General features: G+C 44.6%; 1 protein-coding gene across 7 annotated transcripts in view; it reads left to right on the forward strand.

The window, feature by feature from the left end:
* LOC135898918 (uncharacterized) overlaps positions 1–20,292 on the forward strand; it is a 215,214-nt gene that overhangs the window by 145,232 nt on the left and 49,690 nt on the right. The window contains exon 2 of one of the 7 annotated variants that reach the window (XM_070529531.1): positions 16,446–16,525. The exons of the other annotated variants lie outside the window; for them this stretch is intronic. The gene's annotated coding sequence lies outside the window, so the exon portion shown is untranslated. The remainder of the gene's footprint in view (positions 1–16,445; positions 16,526–20,292) is intronic. 7 annotated transcript variants of the gene reach the window in all.

Here is a 20,292-nt window from a genome sequence, read left to right on the forward strand (position 1 = left end):
GTAATTAGTGAGGATATAACGTATGACACTTGTCAATATTTTGCGCAATGGGGACACGCGAATGGGAAGACAATCTGCAGGATGCACCGATTCAGAGCCTATTATTGCATTGCATGTCTGAAATTCCAGTGAACGCGATTTTAACCCTCCGTGAATGCACGCTGTAGGCCTGTAGTACGCAGCGCCACCCTCGCTTTCCTTTACTTGGGTACAGAGTTGCAACACCACGTGTCAGACTGAATGACTGCTCGCGAGAAGGGCGTAGATGCCTTAAAATTCTTACGCTAAATGCATACTGCCGATGTGTGAGATATACGAGTGCTACTTGATCCGAAAACACCAGTACATGACTACACCACGCGAGGTAAGTTGTGTGGGAAGTCTATCATTGTTTCTGAGGTCCACGCGGCCGTGGTGGCTCATAGCGAGTGTGACGTTCGGCTGCTAAGCACAAGGTCGTGAGTTCGTTTCCCAGCCATGGCTGCGGCATTCCGACGCGAGCGTGAAAGAAAAGCGCCCTTGTGCTTAGATATATGTTTTTTCGCCTGCACCAAATTTTTTTAAAAGTTGCCTGTGGCAGATAGAAAAATTCTAACCCTTGATCTAAATTACTCGATGGCATAGCTACTACTTTTAATAGAAATCAAAAAGACCTAATTGAATAATTCACATGACAGCGCTAATTAACATTTTCATTATCTACTTTATGGTACATATTTCAAAGTACGAATTATAGCCAGTGAATTCGCCAGGCGTATTCACTTGGAACGAATTCTCAGGATTGTGTCAGTTTCGAGACATTATTTTTTAAGTGTGTCCGATGAAAGCATTGACGACAATGTATTTCGTCGGTCACATTGAAAAATGATATCTCGAAACTGCTGTAGTGCTGATAATTCGTTCCAAGTGGATACGCCTTGTGAACTTATCGGCTGCAATTCGTAGATTGGAATATGTGCCGTAAAGTAATGAATTAGGCAGTTAATTAGCGCAACTATGTTAAATATTCAATTAAACCTCTTGATTTCTTATAGAAGCAATGGTCGTCTCATCTCGTAATTTAGATCAAGGGTCAGACTTGTGCTATCTACCACCGGAAATCTTTAAGAATTTGGTGCAGCTAAAATAAAACATCGTGTAGATGCACGATAAAGAACCGCAACTGGTCAAAATTAAGCCGGAGTCCCCCACTACGGCATGCCTAATAATGATCTCGTTGTTTTGGCCCGTAATATCCCATAACTCACTCAATTAAGTTTCTGCAGATCCAATTTATACCCATTGCTTGAGAAGCTAATATTATTCGAGCACCACAAGTATGCAACATCAGCGTAAGCTAAAAATTGTGGCTGAAAGCAACACAATCGATGACAAACAACGAGGATTCTCCACATATTTGGGTGGAACTGGTGTTCCAGTTACTTAATTAACGAAACGTCGTTTTATGCATTCAAGCACAAAAGTAAGTGGAACGTGACTACGCCAATGCATTTCTCCGCAAAGTTCGGTAATTAATATCTTGAAATTGGTGTCATCCCGAGAATTCGTTCCAAGTGGATCCGCCTTGCAAACTTTACGGCTAAAATTTGTAAATTGCAGTATTGGTCATATGGCAAATATTTAAAAAGCTAATTATTGAATTTTTTTAAATTTGTCAATTCTGTATTTTAATGTATTGTTGCAAGTATTGTCCCCCACTTCGAGTAAACCACCTCATCAACTAGAATTGCGTTATCTGCCTCAGGCAACCTTTTGAAATTTTTGAAAGTGTTCGCTGGAACACCATGTATACGCTTGCATGTCCCTGTTTTACGAGTTTCTCAGTGAGTGAGAAAGGTGAAATAAAGACAGGGATGTTAATAAGTCAAGGGTCCGGTTTTCCATACCAGACTGGGTGGAGGGAAAATAAGAATAGAAGAGAGAGAGAGAGACAATGAATGAGGTGAATAGGAGCACACGCACGGACAGCCCTACGCAGTCAAAGGCGCTCGCACAAGCCAGTCGTTCTCAGAAAGCACTAAAGTACCTCCACTATTGACGTAATAGTTCTGCGAAAACCCGCAAGGTGGAGAGAAGCAATTGATAAAGGTGAAATGAGACATCCACCGCAACGTAGCTAAGTGCTAGAAATGAAACCCTCGAAAGAGAAGCTTCGCAGTTGAAGAAAAATTCGTCCTGGTCTGGGACTCGAACCCGGGACCACCGCCTATCCGGGGCAGCCGCTCTACCATCTGAGCTAACCAGGCCGCTAGCAGATGGCAGGTGAAGTCGAATTTATCAACAACTCAGAAGCAAAGACCAGAGTTTGACGTAATAATTCTGCTTAGCACTTAGCTACGTTTGGGTGGATGTCTCATTTTCCCTTCATCAATACCTTCACTATTCTTCCCCTTTCCCCGTCGCCAAGTATAGGGTAGCCAACCGGGCACGTCCTTGGTTAACCTCTCTACATTTCCTTTTCATTTTCTCTCTCTCTCACTGCCTTCGTAGCCAACGACCAGCCGGGACGATGTTCCAGTAGGCGCTCTCGTATCTATGCTCCTCAGAAATCGTTCCATGTACGGCTAATGTCACAACAGAACCCTCGGAAAGAAGGGAATTAGACACTCGCGTACGGCATCAAAGGACCAGCATGGGCCGCAGGCGTTAATAGCTGCCACGAGAGTAGCGCAACGTTGTATGCTTGGCTCAGATCCAGTCGCAGATGTGCGCGCGGGAACCAAAGACAGCCGTCAGCGGCTCTATCAGCGACATGTTCGTGCGACGCCCAAACCCCCCAAAATGCTGTCGAAGTAGAACTGCGAACTCGGTCAATAAGGGTTGCGCCGTTCCTTTCGAATAAGTGCGGCAGCGACAAATAAACGGCGAAGACGCGCGTACGCAGGCAGCAGAGACATTTCGTTGGGCGTGGTAAGGTGGTTAAGCGACGTCGTTACCGTCCGCGGCGGGCCCGGCACGCGCTGCTGCACGTCCAATCACTGTCCGTCACATTTCATTGCATGCATGTCATTAAATATCAAATCTCAAACGCATCACTTTAAGGCGTTCACCATCACCGCTATCACAGATTCACAGCGCCTGACGCACGTCGAACAGCGTCGCCACTTGAATCATGCAATTCTTTAAACTCGTCACACCGGTTTTCGCAGTATAGCTTCGATGGGAAAAATTTCGTTCGCTATAGCGCGGTCTCATATGACACTTGTGCATACAAGGTTTGGATGCGGCTGGAAGACACAGAAGAGATAGAGAGAGACCGACAAGCTTTAATGATATGCTGGATATGTTAGCGTGACTGTTCGCCTGACATGCTACTCCGGGTTCTGGGTGATGAGTATGATATGTATGACTGAGACGCAGAAGAAAGTTAAGTGATGATTGGGTATCCAAACTTCGCTCTCATTTTGTGAAAGCGAATTAACGTACAATTACATTTCCCTTGCTTTCCAGTCATGGTGACGGACCCTGGTCATGCTCACCGTACCTTAAGTGTTTCAGCTTCGACATTACAGAAAAATCCTGTAACGCATAGCATAAACTAAGAGAAGTCAGCTAGAGTGAACTGTGCGCGTGCATGCGTCTATCTGAGCATGAAGCATGCGTAAGTTCGTGAGGATCTTTAGCCGATACCGCAGTGGGAATCGTGGCACGGTGCGTATTTTTTGCCCCACCGATAGCTCATTACGTGTCGGAAATACTTAGTTGCGTGCTGTGTCCTCGAAGAACCTCTTAAATGAGAGAAAAAAAAAGAAAGAGTCAGCCTCTCTAAACTGCGCTGCTAGTAACAATAGGAAATAGGTCGCAAAAGAAAAAAAAACGCCTTCTGCGACCAAGAAATGCCAAGAAATGCCACTCCAGGGGAAAGTTCGCTGAAACAAACCTCGTTCTATCGTCTCGCGAAGAATCGAACGGCGGCGATTGAGGAGCCTGGGCGAGAACGAGCTTGTTAAAAAGAGGGCCGGCGCGAAATTAGGTCGTTTCGGCAATCGACGAACTTGAAGCAGGTGGCTGGGCGTCGGCACCCCGCGCCGATCACTTGTCGAGAGCCGCCCGCCACCGACAAGTGATCGGCACCCGTCGATATGACAAGAGAGAGAGAGAAGAGAGAGAGAGAGGGAAGGGAGGAAGGCGGAGATAGAGAAGGAACTGTCGCCACCTCGTTACCGATGGCTGAGAATGACACTCCGGACTGACGTCGAGACAGCGCCAAAACAAAAAGGACAACAAATATCAACAGGGGGTGGCGCCGCAGGTGCGCGCGCGCGCGCGCGCGCACACACACACACACACACACACACACACACACACACACACACACACACACACACACACACACACACACACACACACACACACACACACACACACACACACACACACGCACGCACGCACGCACACACACACACACATATATATATATATATATAGAGAGAGAGAGAGAGAGAGAGAGATACGTACCCAAGATCGCGCCTTTTGCCAGGACTGCTTTTCTAGGCCGAACTCCTATTCCTCGTTTAGGTGCGGCGTCATGGCCTTCTTGTAGCGACGAGAGACAAAACGATCGCATTTTCATACACGACCAGTGTGTTTATTTCAGCGCTTGTAGTTCACGCCCAGAGAGATATCACAGCATGCTGATTGCTATCGAATAGTATAGAAGTCAATAAATAAGGATCATGGCCCTTCTTGCGCTTTTATTTTTCGTCGTTCGTCGCGTGCACCTTTTCGCCTTTTAGTGCGTTACTCGAGAACCTGCGTCATGTCGAAAAATGAGAGTAAATGCGTAGTCCGGAGCGGGCTCAGGTTTCGGCCACGAGCGCATCGCGTCATTGCCACTCTACGTAAACACAGCGCCAGCGGCGTCTTGCGCGTGACCGAAATCTCCGAGTACTCGCTCCGAGATCTCGCGATGCCGGATGTTTCATGTGCCACAATTTATAGACGTTCACTGCTGGACTGCAACCCATATTTGCTTCCTGCGCGCGGTTTTAAGAAAAATAATATAGCCTCACACACAAAGGTGCTGCATATTGCCGCCAACGAAGTTGAGCACTTCAGGATGCGTACGGCGCTCAGAGGAAGTATGTTCTGCCTGGGTACACATTTTCTATGCATGCTACAGCGACATCGAAAAAATAATACAATCTCACCCACAAAACTGCTGTATTTTGCTACCAACGAAATTGAGCACCTCAGGGAGCGTGCTGCGCTTAGACGAAGTATCCTCAGCCTGGGCACGCATTTCCTATGCTACAGCGGCATCTAATTAAAGCGGTGTCGCCACAATATCTCAACGTCCAAGTCTTTTGGCAGAGGGTAGGTGCATTGCAAATATAATATTGCAATGCACCGCACGCAATACATTGCAAATATAATTTCCTGGTTCCATCACCCCACCTAGCCTTCTGCCCTCCTCGGTTGCGCTTCCCTTCTCTTGGCACCCATTCTGTAAGCCTATTGGTCCACCGGTTATATAGCCTACGCATTACATGACTTGCCCACCTCCATTTCTTTCTCTTAATGTCAATTAGAATATCGGCTATCCTCATTTGCTCTCTCATCCACACCTCCATCTTTCTGTCTCTTAACGTTAAGCCTAACATTTTTAGTTCCTTCGCTCTTTGCGCGGCCCTTAATTAACTTGTTCTCGAGCTTCTTGGTTAACATTCAAGTTATTGCCCCATATTTTAGCACGTGTAGAATGTGATGATTGTACACTTTTCTTCTCAACTACAGTGGTAAGCTCCCAGTGAAGATTGGAAAATGCCTGCCGCACGCAGTACGAATCATTTTTATTCTGCTACAAATTTCCTTCGTATGATCAGGGTAAATATACTCCTATGCAGACTCTAAAGGCTGAATGGTGATCCTGAATTCTGGTTCTGTTGCCAGGCTATTGTACATTATTTTTGTCTTCTGCATATTAATCTTCAACACTACTCTCACGCTTTCTCGGTTAAAGTCCTCAGCCATTTGTTGTAATTTTTCCCCAGTGTTAATGAACAGGACGATGTCACATTCGCCGCTGATCCTCACTCTTAAGCTTTCGAATTCTAATAGCTTGAATACTTCTCATAAGCATGCACTGAATAGCGTCGAAGAAATTATGTCTCTGTGCCTGACCTATTTCTTGATAGGTGACTTTCTACTTATATTGTGGAGTACTAAGGTGGGTGCGGAATCTTTATAGATATTTTTCAAGATATTTATGTAAGCCTCCTATATTCCTTGATTACGTAACGCCGCTATGACTGCTGGTATCTCTACTTAATCAAATGCCTTTTCGTAATCTATGAAAACCACATAAAAAGGCTGATTGTACTCTGCGGATTTCTCGATTATCTGATTGGTGAGATGGATGTGATCCATTCCAGGATATCCCTTCCTGAGGCCAGCCTGTTCTCTTGATTGACTGGAGCAAAGTGTTGATCTGATTCTCTTGGAAATAATCTCGGTGAATGTTTGATATAATACTGAAAGCAAGCTTATGCGCCTATAACTCTTCAATTATTTAACGCCTCCTTTCTTATGGATTAGTATAATATTGACATTCTTCCGGCTCTCTGGTACTTTTGAAGTCGTGAGGCATTGAGTATAAAGGGCAGCAAGCTTTTCAAGTGCAATATCTTCTACATTTTTGTTAAAATCGACTACTATTTCATCTTCTGCTGTGGCTTTTTCCCGGGTCATGTCTTGCAAGGCCCTTCTAACTTCATCGCTAGTTACAGAAGGAGCCTCTGTATCACGTTGATCAATACTTCGAATGAAGCTAGCGTGACTGCTCTAAGTACTGGTACAGAATTCTTTCGCTGCTTTTACTGTATCATCAGAATTGTAATAAAGCCAAATACGAGGTATAGATTAAGTGTAGTACTAGCCTATGCTCCAACCTCCAGTCACGATGATGAAGACATAGAACAGTTTTATGAAGGTGTTGAATTAGCGATCAGAAAAGTGCAAACTGTGTATACTGTAGTCACGGGCAACTTCAACGCAAAATTAGGGCAATAGCAGACAGGGGAATAAGCAATTGGCAACTACGGCATCAATTCTAATAATACTAGATAAAAGATGTGGGTAGAAATTGCGGAAAGGAATATGCTCCGAATAATGAATACCTTCTTCAGGAAGCGTAGTAACAGGAAGTGGACGTGGAAAGCCCAGCCCCAATGCATAAACAAGAAATGAAATAAGTTTCATAGTCTCTGCCGATCCCAGCATATATTGCAGGATGTGGAAGTGCTAGGCAGGGTAAAGTGCTGTTACCATAGGTTGGTGAGGTCTAGGTTTTTTCTCAATTTGAAGAGAGAAAGACTAAAATTATTCAAGAAGAAACAGGCCAACCTAGACGCAGTAAGTGTAAAAGCAGACAAATTCAGGCAGGTGCTCACACAAAAATATGCAGTTTTAGAACAGGAAGATGGACATAACATAGAGGTAATGAATGAAACCGTAACTTCGCTGATTTCATAAGCAGCATTTGAACTGGGAGGTAAGGCACCAAGTAACCAGTAGGTAAGTTCTCCCAAGTAACAAGAGAAAGAGAGAGAGAGACAAAGAGGAGGAAAGACAGGGAGGTTAGCCAGTGTAAGTACCGGCTGGCTACCCTGTGCTGGGGAAAGGGGTAAAGGGAATAAAAGGAGAAAGAAGAAGAAGAGGAGAAAAAAAAATTAAGGAAATTCACGTGGAACCGCGACACTACGCGATACAACACTCAAAGGCGATCGCACAATTCGCATGTCCTTAAATACTTCAGCAAAGCCCTTAAGGCCTTGAGTGCCGAAGCCCGTCTGGACCAGTGTCCTAGAGCCTCCTCCTCTGTAAAGGGGCGATTGTCCAGTTTTTCGAGCGCGGTTACGAGCACAGTTCTTGGCACTTTGTAGCTGGGACAGTCACAAAGGAGGTGCTGAATCGTCTCCTCGCAGCCGCAGGTGCCGCAAGTAGGGCTGTCGGCCATTCCAATGCGGAATGAATAAGAGTTCGTGAATGCCACGCCGAGCCACAGGCGGCACAGAAGTGTTGCTTCCGCTCGTGGTAACCCTGGTGGTAGGCGGAGTTGCAGACATGGATCCAACCTGTAAAGACGTTCGTTCGTGAACTCATTGGTGTTCCACAGATTCTGCGTGAGCTCGCCGGCGAGGGAGCGAAGACTTGTGGCTGCATGTCTTCGTGACAGTGGTAGTGGTACAACGTGGGCACCATCGTGGGCCGATCGGGCGGCATCATCCGCATGATGATTGCCCGCAATTCCGCAGTGACCCGGTATCCACTGGTAGATGACGTTGTGCCCTTTGTTGATTGCTTGATGGTGGAGTAGTCGGATGTCTGCCACTAGTTGCATATTTGGTCCGTGGTTGAAAGGGGACATCAGACACTGGAGAGCTGCCTTCGAGTCACATAAGAGGGACCATGACTGTGACGATTTGTGACAAATAAACTCTAAAGCAGCACGGATAGCTGCGAGTTCTGCAGCCGTCGATGATGTTACGTGAGACGTCTTGAACTTGAGGGTGACAGACTCTGCGGGAATAACCACTGCTCCAGCTGAGCTATTAGAGCAGACAGAACCATCCGTGTAAACGTGGATGCGTTCTTTGTGTTTGTCATGTAGGAATGAAAGCACGGTTTGTTTGAGGGCAAAAGATGACATCTCCGTTTTCTTCTTGATACCGGGAATATCAAGAAAAGCCTGGAGTGGATGAAGGCACCACAGCGGTAGAGATGGTCGTGCTGCAGGCGGGAAGTTTGATGGTAAAGTTCCGTGGGTGGCGGCAATAATCCTGCTAAACGCGGAACGAGGTCGAGTGGCAGGAAGGGGGGCGAGATGATGCGATGGAAGTCGCGCGAAGTGCCTGATATGCATCCTTAAAGCGTCGACTTGAAGATACGTATCGATGGGGTGGTCATGCGCGATGGCTATTGTTGCTGCCGTCGATGCACATCTGGGAAGTCCAAGGCAAATTCGTAGAGCTTGAGCTTGTACAGACTGGAGGGCACGGAGGTTGGTCTTACTGGTCCCACCCAGTACAGGTAAGCTATAGCGCAGGAAACCGAGGAACAGTGCATTATAGAGTTGGAGCATCGCACTCACAGACGCACCCCACGACTTTCCTGCAAGAAATCTGAGCACGTGAGTTATCATGAGTAATTTCCTTTTTAGGTACGAGACATGAGGACTCCAGGAGAGGTCTCGATCTATTATCACTCCTAGAAAGCGGTGCGTCTTCTCGTAGGCAATCGGATGTCCATTAATTTTGACAACGTACGGTTTCATTGCTTTGCGCGTGAAAGCGACCATAGAGCACTTCTCGGAGGACACCTCCAGGCCTCGCGCTCGAAGATAACATGATGTTAGTGTGGCCGCTTTTTGAAGTCTGGCGCGCACCTGGGGACGCGTCACTCCTGATGACCAAAAGCATATATCGTCTGCATAGATCGACACATGGACGGACTGCGGAAGGACGTGAACCAGGTCGATGAGCACGAGGTTAAATAGAGTGGGGCTCAAGTAACAAAGGACCTAATAAAGGAACTACAAAGCATGAAGAGATCAGATAAAACTTGCTGAACTCTCAAAGCTGATAAAGAAGAAGAAAGTAAGGGATATTGAAATTATAACATGGGAAATATTGAAGAAGCCGTAACGAATGGCCGCTACATGAAATCAGTGAGAAGAAAAGTTGACGCAGGACAAGGCCATATATATGCACTGAAAGACAAGCAGTCTAATACAGTAAGAAGCACTGCATTTCGATGCAAAGAAGGCTCTCAGTGTGATGGCGTAGCGCAAGCGGTACGGAGAGAAACTGCCTCAGGTGCACGAACGTTAAACGCGAAGCTGCCGTCTCGTGTCCATGTCCAGAGGAATCATTGACTGCCACTGCAGCGCTGCTACTTATCAGTGCTGGCAAGAAGGGTACCCTATGGTGGTACAAACAGAAAAATGCAGGCGATGTTATGCAGTCCTTCAGCTGGAGCTTACTTTTGACGGATATGAATACATTACATCGCCATTGCTGATGATAGTATTACTGGCACCCGCCGTAGTTGCTCAGTGGCGATGGTGTTGGGCTGCTGAGCACGAGGTCGCGAGATCGAATCCCGGCCGCGGCGGCCGCATTTCGATGGGGGCGAAATGCGAAAAACACCCGTGTACTTAGATTTAGGTGCACGTTAAAGAACCCCAGGTAGTCAAAATTTCCGGAGTCCTCCACTACGGCGTGCCTCATAATCAGAAAGTGGTTTTGGCACGTTAAACTCCATAATTTAATTTTTTTATAGTATTACTGGCGAGTTGTCAGAATTCCTGTGACTTAGGTGGCTGCTAACGCCGTTGGATATTTCTTTTGTTATTTTTGTTCTTGCCTCATTTGCTTATATTTAAGTAGTGACATTTCACCCACCTTGTCAGAGAGAGAGAGAAGGAGAGAAGCTGGTGAAATGCAGATAATTAGACAGGCATATATGTAGGCGCCTACATGCTACTCTGCATAGGCAATGTAATTAGAGACAGAAAGATGTTAGGAGATGGGGTGGGCAGCGTAGCTTGAACGAAGGACAAAAGGAAGTGGACGATACGAGCGCAGGCTTTCGTCCTTTTGTCCGGGTTGCGCTGCCCACCCCTAGGAACATGTTCAGTCACCAACTCCCCCAGCTTGCTGTGTTATGTTAGGAGAAGCACGGCCGCAAAAGAAAAAAAAATCGAAAACAAAGTAGGGTTACGCGAATATTCGAAGTTTCCAATACGAATCGTATATTAGGCACTAATTATTCCTATTCGGAATTGAAAATGAACTGTTCGGTGTTTTCGAATATCGAAACTAACCAAATGTTTAGCGACAACCGATTGTTAAATTCTTGATGCTGTTATCCGTCTACTAAACAAAGTATCGCAAATAATCAGATTTAAATTGAAAAGAAAGTTTTTTAAGCAATGCAGAACCCAAATAGAAAATGCAAGTTCCTTTTTCGTGGCGAAAGCCTACACGACAATCTATGAGTTTTGTTTGTATTTCGTCACTTAGTGTTTTCAGCGGTCTACAGCTGTGTGGGCAAAGCCAAAGTGATGAAAATGATGATCCTCGCATGCCTGGAGTGAGAGTGGTACTTGGAATACTACAACGTCTACCCATATGACATGACAGGCTTCCGACGTGACCGCTCATAGATTGATAACGTCGTCGACCTGGTTACCTACGTTCAGCACCAAAAAAGATATAAATGTGTTTGCGCTTCTTTGTTCCATGACGTCAAAGGGACGTACGACAATGTTACACATGAAGTCATCCTCGCCATTTTAGAAGAGGTCACACTCCTATACATTACATCTGCTGTGGCGTCCCCCATGATGGCATACTGAGCCCTACGTTGTTTATCCTCACGCTGATTGGTCTCCTTGATTACCTTCAAAACACAGGTAAATTACCAATGCGCTTGGACGACATATGCGCCTGGTCGTCCGCAGTGACACGCATACAGCTGCGCGCAAGGCTACAAAAAGCCCACTCATACTACACACTATATACCTCCGCAATCAAGGCCTGGAGATTTCATCGGATGTGCACTTGTGGCATTTACGCGTAAGCCCATGACGCACTACAGTACATTAATCAGTGGGTAGATGATACCATTTGTACGGTCTTACAAACTCTTGGGTGTCATGATTGACAGAGATATCTCATGGAGCCCCCATGTAGTGTACATGAAGAAGCGGTTGACAGGCATATATAAAAGGGAAAATCAGACATCCACCCGTTCGTAGCAATTAATATTTGGGGTTTTACGTGCCAAAACCACTTTCTGATTATGAGGCACACCGTAGTGGAGGACTCCGGAAATTTTGAACACCTGGGGTTCTTTAACGTGCACCTAAATCTAAGCACACGGGTGTTTTCGCATTTCGCCCCCATCGAAATGCGGCCGCCGTAGCCGGGATTCGATCCCGCGACCTCGTGCTCAGCAGCCCAACACCATAGCCACTGAGCAACCACGGCGGGTCTTTCGTAGCAATTGCTAGAAAGGAAACCCATACAGGTTCCTCGAAGGACAAGCCTCGCAGTTGGAGAAAAATTCATCCTCGTCCGAGACTCGAACCCGGGACCACCGCCTTTCCGGGGCAGCCGCTCTAACACCTGAGCTAACCAGAGATATCTCATGGAGCCCCCATGTAGTGTACATGAAGAAGCGGTTGACAGGCATATATAAAAGGGAAAATCAGACATCCACCCGTTCGTAGCAATTGCTAGAAAGGAAACCCATACAGGTTCCTCGAAGGAAAAGCCTCGCAGTTGGAGAAAAATTCGTCCTCGTCCGAGACTCGAACCCGGGACCACCGCCTTTCCGGGGCAGCCGCTCTAACACCTGAGCTAACCAGGCGGCTAGCAGATGGTAGTGCGCCCGTTCTCTTGCCTTTGCTTCGAGTTGTTGACAAATTTGACTTCGCCCTACCATATATATATATATATATATATATCCACTCGGTTTGCGAAGATGGTGGCAGTGGCCAAATAACAAATCGACTTGTTTTAATCGAAACACGTTCGTGTATGGGCTGCTCAAAAGCGAAACATTCTTATTCAATGTTCATTCAATGCTGCATTCAAATGGAAATTATTCAGCACCCGCCGTGGTACATAGTGGCGTGTAGTTGCGTTGCTAAGCTCGATGTCGCGCGTTCGATCGCGGCTGCGGCGGTCGCATTTCAACGTGGACCGTAATGAAAAAAAAAAAGCTCATGTACTTTGATTTACCTCTGTGTTAACATTACACCAGGTTTGCAAAATTAATCCAGAGCTCCTGCTACTGCGCGTACCATAATCAGGTCGTGGCTCTGGCACGAAAAACCCGAGATTTTGCTATTTACTTCAGAAATCGCTTGTCCACAGGAAGTCACGGCTTGTCGATGCTACATAATCAGTCAGAGCAGACCTCAATGCACCGATCTCGCTCCGTGAAGCCTCCAAAACAGCCTTGTTATGCCTTACATTCTACAAAAGTAAATGTCCAACAATCTTGAAGAGTGAATTATTGAGTCGAAAAGGGATCGAATAGTATTCGAAATTTCGGATATTTGCACCCTTCAAGTTGTAACGGAAAGCGCGGCATGCAGCTGCCGGTCTGCGGGCCCTGAATGAAACGGGTGCCGCCATCTAGAAGCGATGCGCGAAGGCGCTCCGAAGAGCACTTCCTCTGCTCCTAAACTGACCGCGCTGTACAAACATGGCACGCGCCAATGTCCAAAATTACTCTGGGCACTTCTCTTCATATTTGGTAAAACGTGCGGCTGCAGCACTGTTGCCAACAGTAGGCCAATTACGCTACATGTACGGTCTTCCCGGCATTTGCAGCGCTTTCCAGGGTCGTATGGCCGGCCGGTAACAATGAGAGGAAACGTTGAGTTTTTCGGGGCTATAGCCTAGCATTTTTCAAAAACCTCAAAGTTAAGCCCTGCGAATCCTTTGGGGAAAAATCGGAATTTTTCTTGAAGGTGAAGCATTGAACGCGAGAGCTACGTTTAGCGTTTCCCTCGAGCTCTTCGCAAGGGGTTCTATATTGTGTTGTTCCACTCACATTAGCCTATAAAATATATAGAACTTGTGTTCCAGTTGCATTAACCTATGAATACACAGAATCTGTGTTGCTTCATCTACATTAGCGTATAAGCATTTCAAACTTGTGTTGTTGCAGTTGCATTAACCTATAAATATATCGAATTTGTTTTTTTTTCTTTTACATCAGTGTATAAGCATATAGAACTTGTGTTGAGCTAGTTATATTATCCGATAAACATATATAACTTGTGTTGTTTCATATACATCTGCGCATATGTAATAGAACTTGTTTTGTTCCAGTTGCATTAACCTATGAACACATAAAATTTCTGTTGTTTCATTTACATTAGCCTAGAAGCATATAGAACTTCTGCTGCGCGAGTTACATTACCCTATAAATATACAGAACTTCTGTCATTTCATTTACATCAGCGCATAAGTATATAGAACTTGTTTTGTTAAACTCGCATGAACCTATCGATATATAGAATTTGTGTTGCTGCATTCACATTATCGTACGGGTATTAACCTATATTAACTCATATTAACCTGTATTAATCTTTAAATATGTAGAAATTGTGTTGTTTCATTTACATTAGCACATAAGTTTATAGAAATTGTGTTCTGGCAGTTACATTACCCTATAAATATTTAGAATTTTTGTGGTTTCATTTACTTTAGCGTATAGGCACATAGAGCTTGTTTTCCATTTACATAAGCCTATAAGTATGTAGAGTTTGGGTTGCTCCAGTTACATTAAGGAATATATATATAGAAATTAGTTTGTTCCAATTGCAGTACCGTGTAGATATATACAGTTAGCGTTGTTTCATTTATATATATATAAGGAGAGAGAGATAACTTGTTTCATCTACATTAGCCTTTAAGTAAATTGAGCTTGTGTTGTTCCACTTACATTAACCTATTAATATATAGAACTTGGGTTGTTCCAAATAGAATAACCTATAAATATATGGAAATTTATTTTATTTCATATACATTATTACGTAAGTATATAGAACGTGTCTTCTTCCTGTTGCATTAAGCTGTAAATATATAGAATTTGTGTTGTTTCATTTACATTAGCATATAGGTGTATAGAACCTGAGTTTTATTTACATTAGCGTACAGGTATATCGAACCTTTTTTGTTCCATTTTCATTAGCCTATGAGTATACTGAACTTCTGCTGTTCCAGTTACATTACCGAATAAATCTTTAGAATTTCGGTTCTTCCAGTGGCATTAACCTATATATACATAAAACTTGTGTTGCTTCATTTACATTAGCTTATAGGTATATAGTACTTATGGTCCATTTACATTAGGCTATAAATATATGGAACTTGTGTTGTTCCAGTTGCATTAAGTATAAATATATAGAACTTCCGTTGTTTCATTTACATTAGCGCAAAAGTATGTAGAATTTGTGTTGTTACAGTTACATTAACGAATGAATATATAGAACTAGTATTGTTAAATTTATATTATGCTACATATATATAGAACTTGTGTTGTGCCAGCTACATTACCTATAAATTTACAGAACTTGTGCTGTTTCATTTACATCAGCATATAAATGTATAGAAGCTTTGCTGTTCCACTTACTTGAATTAACCTTTAGATATATAGAATTTGTGTTGTTTCTTTAACATAGGCGTATAATTGTATAAAACGTGTGTTGTTACAGTTTCAGTAACCTATTAATATATAGAACTTGTGTTGTTTCAGTTACATTAGTATGCAGGTATACAGAACTTGTGCTGTTCCATTTACTTTAGCATATAAGCATATATAACTTGTCTTGTTCCATCTGCATTATGTTATAAGTATACATAACTTGTTCAAGTTGTATTAACTCATAAATATATAGAATTTGTTTTGTTTAGTTTACATTAGCGTATAAGTATATAGAACTTGTGTTCCATTCACACTAGTGTATTGGTTCATAGAAATTCTGTTGTTCCATTTACATGCGCCAATAAGTATATAGAACTTGTGTTTTTCCAGTTACATTAACGAATAAATATATAGAACTTGTTTTGTTCCATTTACATTAGGCTCTAAATATATAGAACTTGTGTTGTTCCAGTTACATTAACCTATAAACACATAGAAATCCCGTTGTTTTATTTACATTAGCTAATAAGTATATAGAAGTTGTGTTCTTACAGTTACATTAGGCTGTAAATATATAGAACTTGTGTCGTTTCAGTTGCATTAATCCATAAATGTATAGAACTTGTATTCTGTATGGAGGATCATATAGACAGCATTGTACCTTCTGCTGCTGGCATGAGCATTGTGCGCACAAACACCAGCGTTCCTGCTATAAAGCCGTGTGCTTACCACACCGTTGTGGGTAGCCTTGGTCTGAGAGAAATGGGCAGTGCGCTTGAAGCTCTAAACGCGGACAGATATGCCTTCTGTCTCACCTCGCATACACCATTGAGGCGCGATGCCTGCAACGCCAGTGGCTGCGCTCCTCCTCATGCCAGCGTTGCGAAAAGCGTCTAATAGGCACCGTAACGCTGTTTCTTCTGCGCAGTGGAAGTTGCCTAGGGTGTTGGATCGCGCTAGGCGACACAACACACAAATATCCGCTGCTACTTGCTTTAGCTGCTCTGCAATGAGATCTTCTGACCTGAGCACGATTGAGCACCTCCGCACAAAAGTAAACACAAATCGCAAGGAAACATCTGGAAGAATTCTTCGCGGAATAACCGTGGGCATGGTAGCAGAATTGCGGAAGCACATCACTAGTACGAAATGACTTGTCATGGCGTCTGATCACCTGAAGAGCTAGTACAAACAGGAAAACATTTGAAGGCCGCATGTTGGCATTGGTGGCATGCCAGCTCGTGCCTAATGCTGTGATTTATTGTTTTATTACGCAGAACAGAGGTGCATTCACTGCCAGTACTTCGTCGGGGGAGGTAAAGCTCCACTACCCGGCACGACTTGCGGAGACACTTGGGTATCGATCCCCAATACTTCTTCTAATAAATAAATAAATAAATAAATAAATAAATAAATAAATAAATAAATAAATAAATAAATAAATAAATAAATAAATAAATATTCTACAGGAACCACTTAAGTAGAATATAACCACCGATTATGTGTGTTCCCTTACATCTCACCCTCAGTCTTTCCTTTATTCTTTCTAGACTCGAAAAAAGAAATCAATTGGCTGTTTGGGCGATGTTAACGTGCGTCTGACACGGGTGTTCCTATTCATTACACGTTTCGTATAATAACTGCAGGCCCTGTGTGTAACATGTGTGAATACAATCTACGATTATTGTGTGCTTGAAGGCTAGATACACTAATGGAAACAGCCTGAATGTCCGTACTGAACATTCATGAAAGACTGTCATCCGCACCGCTTAAGACACGTTCTTGTCGGACGGCGCTTCCGACATGGACTGGCGCTTCCTGTGTATATCGTGCGACAAAGGCGCATTTACACTTCCTCAGAGACACTGGTCCCTATGAGATACTTTAGGTTGCTGAGTGGGCTGGTGCGTTTTGTGTACGTTGTGTGTCTGTCGTGCAATGTGCATATAATTTCATCGCTCACCGTGACCATCTGGACAAGCATACAGACATGTACAGGAGTAGCGTATGTGCATTCTGCCAGGCTAACCTCTCCAGGATTAATTAAAGAGTGCTCTCTCTCTCTGTACAGGGAGGAGAACCATAAACCATCAGGTTTCTCATCCTTACCTCATCAAATAAACCAGTGATGTGATGTGAACCTACTCGCCATGGTTGCTTAGCGGCTATAATGTTGGGCTGCTAAGCACGAGGTCGTGGGATCCAAGCCCTGCTACGGCGGCCGCATTTCCATGGGGGCGATATGCGAAAACACCCGTGTACTTAGATTTAGGTGCACGTTAAAGAACCCTAGGTGGTCACAATCATTCCGCAGTGCACAATTACGGCGTGTCTCATGATCAGATCGTAATTTTGGCACGTAAACTCCATAATTTAATTTAGTGGAAACATATGTTAGTTATCTGGCTAAGCAGCTATCGCTAGCTGACTCCCTGCACCCCCCTTCCCTCCCCCACCCCTTAACACAGCAAAGAAAAAGGAGATAAATGAAAGAGAAAGAAGGAAGAAAGAACGGAAACGAAAGAGAGTGAAGGAGATAGAAATAAATGAAAAAGTGCTACCAAAGAACAAAAAAGAAAAACAAAAAACCAAGCGGGAGTCAAAGTTGTTCAGACGTTCCTAACTGGATCAGGCCCCGTGCGATGAGGGAAGAGGTCTGACGGATGCCTATGAAATTGTACGAGGAAGACGACGCCTGACCGCAGAGGTGAAGGCAGCGCCCCACCCCCGTTTCCCGCTGACCGGGACCAAGGACTCCGCGAAGAAGAAGAAGAACGAGCGGCGCGTGCAGCTTCACCTGGAAGGCCGCTGTCGGAAACCGTCAATTACAATCGAACGTCTCTGCGCTGGCGCCTTCTAGGCCCGCATTGTTCTTGCCACTCTGCCGCGGCCCTTTTCGTGATCCGTATAGCGTGGAATTCGATGGCAACCCGGTGCGCAGCTCGGATGGTGTCGCGATACGCACGCGCGCTAGCTGCATTCTAGAGACGCGCGGGGTCTTCCAGCGGTGCCCCTTCGGATAGCACGCGCCAGGACGGCAAGAGTAATGCGAGCCTCCTTCGGCGGTGTCAGAACTGGAGTGCTTGCCGTCACGTCGGTATCCTGTGCTCACGACCTCCGCGCCGCATTAAGGAGGGGAGCTCAACGAACACTTTGGTGCTCTGGGACATGTACCGCTTGTGGCATTACCGGTGGCGGTGGGCAACGTTAGGGAGCTTTAAATTAAATGCTGGGATCTTACCTGTCAAAACCCCTACATGATTATGAGGAACGTCTTATAGTGGGGGCCTTCTGATCACTTTTCACCACCAGGGTTTCTTTAACGTGCGCCTAATGCACGGTACACGCGTTTTTAATTTCGCCCCTATCGAAATGCGGCCGTCGAAGCCAGGATTCGACGGCGCGCCCTTGGGCTTAGCAAAGCAACTCCAAAGCACTACGTCACAACGGTAGTATTAGGGAGTTTTAGATATCGCGTCCTCAAGCGGATTTCTGTACTCTATTATGTACTGTAGTGTATCTATTAAGAAGGGGGCGGATTGCACAAATGCCCGTGTACTGCGCTTTGGGTGCACCGTAACGCAACCCAGATAACCCATGCCTTGGAGTACGCTGCTGCGTCTCTTTCGTAATGCCTGGATTGTACTGGGGCGTTAAATACCGTTGATACATCAATCAGCCCTGATTTCGATAGACGGGAAAAAGAAAAGCTGAGGTGGTAAGATAAACCCTGGGACTCAATTTCGTGACCCTCCTCAGATCCAATAAAATCTTGTAACACGACAGATTTTAAAGTCAGCTGTTATTGTGAATCCGTCTGTTACGAGTCTGATAACTTACTTGCTTGATCAGATTGCAGGGACACATGCTTGCATCAACACCTCCGAATATGCGGGCAGAGTCGATTTCTCCAGTTCGTACACATAAAAGCGCCCTTTGTTATCCTACGCACAGGGATATAAGTTTAAAATTCAATGGCGGTTGCTCACCTTCATTTTTTATCCTGGATTGCCTCCACAACTCGTGACATTTGAAAAGTAAGAGGCTGTGACTTCTCGCCGTCGGTTACCATGCAGCGGTACGTCTCACACGGAGTATCAATTGTCTTGAAAGCCAGAAGCAACATAATTATTACAAAGCTTGACATGCGGCGTCGTCTGCTTCTAACTTTGTGTTAGCCAGATTATTAAAGATCAATTATTTTTCCTGGTGTAACTTTGTAAATGATGAAAGCCGTGTTATCCACGAGGGTGGATATAGGGTCTGAAGACCTCAAGGATTCCTTCCCTTCTGTTAATTTCTTATCACCCGTGTCCTCATATCGCCTAATGTCCGTGATAACGGGGCGCCCCTTTCTGCGAACCACTGACGAGCAAAAAAAAAAGAAAAGAAAAGAAAGAAAAAGAAAGAACTGAGGTTCCCGGTGCCGTAATAGAAAAATATTTTATTATTCATTACTTCCGCCATTTGTTAGTGGGTCGGCCACCATCGCTCCGCTGGTATCCCTTGGGTCGTTTATTTAGAGCGACGCATCACGAGAAGAGAAAAATGAAAAAGAAAAGAAAGAAATGAAACGTATGAAAATACAGACATCAAGTTCACACTGCGTCGTTATGCTACTCCAGAAGCTACCTTCGGAAGCTAACCACTCATGAACTATTCTAACCAAACACTCACATAACAGAACCTAAGAAAACACTAAAAAAGGGATTTCAGGTTGCAAGAAAAAGGGATAGGTTAGGATTTTGTGGCATTTTTTTGTCTTGTTTTGCTGTCATGATAGTGTAACGAAAATCAATCCTGCTTGAATGATAGGAACTGCGTGGACGAAATATACGCAGGTCTAAGGACAACGTTGAAGTTTAAGAGAAGCGAAGAAGGTACTGCTCAAATGTATCAGAAGGTGAGGGGCCTTGTGGGGCGCTTTTTTACCGGATTCTGCGTAAGCAGTAGGGTGAGTCAGCCCAAACTGCAGCGCACACCAACGTCCTGCTGTCAGAGCTGCCATGGCTTCACCGGAAGAGTATAAAAAAAAAATTCTGAGGTTTTACGTGCCAAGACCACGATATGATTGGATTGGATTCTAAGGTTTTACGTGCCAAAAGCACGATTTGATTATGAGGT

Source organism: Dermacentor albipictus, unplaced genomic scaffold, assembly GCF_038994185.2.
Source record: "Dermacentor albipictus isolate Rhodes 1998 colony unplaced genomic scaffold, USDA_Dalb.pri_finalv2 scaffold_23, whole genome shotgun sequence".
Classification (NCBI taxonomy): domain Eukaryota; kingdom Metazoa; phylum Arthropoda; class Arachnida; order Ixodida; family Ixodidae; genus Dermacentor; species Dermacentor albipictus.